We start from the raw sequence: 2,852 nt of genomic DNA, 5'->3' as shown, positions 1-2,852 counted from the left end.
ATGCCATCTACAGGCATCCACTCTGCTCTCTCAGCAGCAGTGCTATGTCACAGACCTTAAGGACAGACACTAATGGTGCCTACTAGAGCTACTGCTGTTGTTGCCACCAGAAGCCAAAGCATGACCCATTGGCAGTGACCCCGCCTCCTTCCGAGGCAGCGTGGCCATGTACGTTCGCATGCCCTAAAGATTGATTTACAGGGTGCAGACAGTGCTGCTGCCTTTGTGACCACGGCTGGGGGCCAAATTGCATATTCTGTGGAGCTTGAGAACCACCTATCTGCAGCTGCTGCCACTTACAGTAACCCTATACCCCTAGTGGCAGAGCCACAGTGTATTGCACATACCCTGAGGACAGGCTTTCCCCATCCATCACCACCACCGACACCCCTACCTGATCATTTCACTGGGGAGCCTAGAGATCACGCCTCCATTTCCAACCACAGTTAGTGCCTACATGTAATACCAAGGGGCCTGAGGACAATTCCTGCAGCCCAACTCTGCTCTCCCCCAGTCCATGAGCACACCATCCAAGGGCCTGGGAATTGCCCTGCCCAGTCGATGACTGCTGCCCAATGGTCCATACTTATCTCACTGCTGCCAACATCAGGGCCCAACGACTGGCTCATCTGGTGTCATAGTTCTCAACATAACTTTACCAAAGCCTCCACTAATAATCACACCCTAAACTACTGAGGAAATCACAGACACCATGGGACGTGTTTACAACCAAAGGAATCATGTGGCGACTAAACTTCTGTATGGAGGCAGCATCAAAGCCAAAGTGACCTACCCAATCAACATTGTAGATACAACTTTGGGGAAAATTCCTGCCCTATGAAGGCAAATCCAACAAACTACAAGAAGTGAATGTTACACCAGATGGTTATATATCAATGTAGAGACGCAGAAATATACAAAAGCTAGAGAAACATAATAAATCTAAAGGAATATATTCCAATGAAAATAAATTTATAAAATCCCAGGAAAATAAGTTTTATAATTCTTAAAACAGATGTTAAAGAAGTGAATTGAGATATACAATACACTTAAAAAGACAAATAAAACAGAAAAAACAGGATATGAATAAAATATGAAAGAGACAGGTATAAAATCAACAGATCTTAAATTGTGGAACTGATGAATTCACTGAATGAAATACAAAATACATGCAAAACCTTCACCAATAGACTAGATTACACAGAAGAAAATACTTGAGAACTAAAAGACAGGTATTTAAAAATAAACTAGTATGACACAAATTTAAAAAAGAAATAAGAAAGAATAAAGCATATTTGAGATATATGACACCAGAAAGTGGCCAAATGTTTAAATGTCTGATGTCCCAAAAGTTGAAAATAACACAAAATGAATTAAAAATAGATAAATAAAAGGAAAATTTTACAAGTCTACAATGAGACTTAGATATCCAGATATAGGAAGCTCAGATATAATCAAATAGACAAAATTTTTAAAAAGTCTTATCCATAACACATTATAGTTAAACTGTCAAAAAGTGAAAAACAAAGATAGAATTCTAAGAAAAGCAAGAGGAAATTGTCTAGTTATATAAAAGGGTACCCTAATCAGATTAACAGCAGATTTCTCAGCAGAAATCTTACAGGCCAGGAGAGAACAGGATGATATTTTAAAGAGTTGAAGGAAAAAAAAAAAAAAAAAAAAAAAAAAAAACACCAACCAAGGATATGACATGTAGCAGTTACTTTTTATAAATAAAGACAAAAAAAATCTTTTCCAACATGCAAAATATGAGGGAATTAATCACCATTAGATCAGTCCTAAAAAAGTATTTAAAGTAGTCCTAAATCTGGTAGTAAAAGGCTGATACCGTGAAAACACATGAAATTATAAAACCCACTGGTACAGCAAAAAAACAAATAAGGAAGATAAAGAGCTCAAATGTCGCCATTACAGGAAACTACCAAATCACAATGATAAATAATTGGAGAGAAAGAAAAGAATAAAGGACATACAAAACAACCAGAAATTAATTAATAAAATTACTCAAATAAACCCTCACTTATTTTATTAGTCCATTTTCACGCTGCTATAAATATACTACCTGAGACCGGGTAATTTATAAAGAAAAGAGATTTAATTGACTCAGTTCTGCATGACTGGGGAAGCCTCAGGAAACTTACAATCATAGCCGAAGACAAAGAGGAAGCAAGATTTTCTTCAAAAGGTGGCAGGAGAGAGAGAGTGTATAGGGGACACTGCCACTATTAAAACCATTAAATCTCATGGGAACTCCCTCACTAACACATTGGGGAACAGCCACCATGATCCAATCACTTCCCACCAGAGGGATCCCTCAACACATGGAGATTACAATTGTAGATGAGATTTGGGTGGCAACACAGGACCAAACCATATTATTTTATCCCAGACCCCTCTCAAATCTCATGTCACTCTCACATTTCAAAATGCTATTATGCCTTCTCAGGAGTCCCCCAAAGTCTTAACTCATTCAAACATTAACACAAAAGTCCAAGTTCAAAGTCTCATTTGAGACAAGGTAAGTCCCTTCCACCTATAAGGCTGTAAAATCAACAAGTTAGTTACCTGAAGATACACTGGGGGTACAGGCACTGGGTAAATATTCCAATTCCAAATGGGAGAAATTGGCCTAAACAAAGGAACTACATGCTGGGCATGGTGGCTCATGCCTGTAATCCCTGCACTATGGGAGGCCGAGGTGGGCATATCATGAGGTCAAGAGATCAAGAGAATCGTGGCCAACATGGTGAAACCCTGTGTCTACCAAAAATATAAAAATTAGCTGGGCATGGTGGCACATTTCCGTAGTCCCACCTACTTGGGTGGCTGAG

This window comes from Nomascus leucogenys, chromosome 6, assembly GCF_006542625.1.
Source record: "Nomascus leucogenys isolate Asia chromosome 6, Asia_NLE_v1, whole genome shotgun sequence".
Classification (NCBI taxonomy): Eukaryota; Metazoa; Chordata; class Mammalia; order Primates; family Hylobatidae; genus Nomascus; species Nomascus leucogenys.
Note: the sequence above shows the minus strand (reverse complement) of the source record.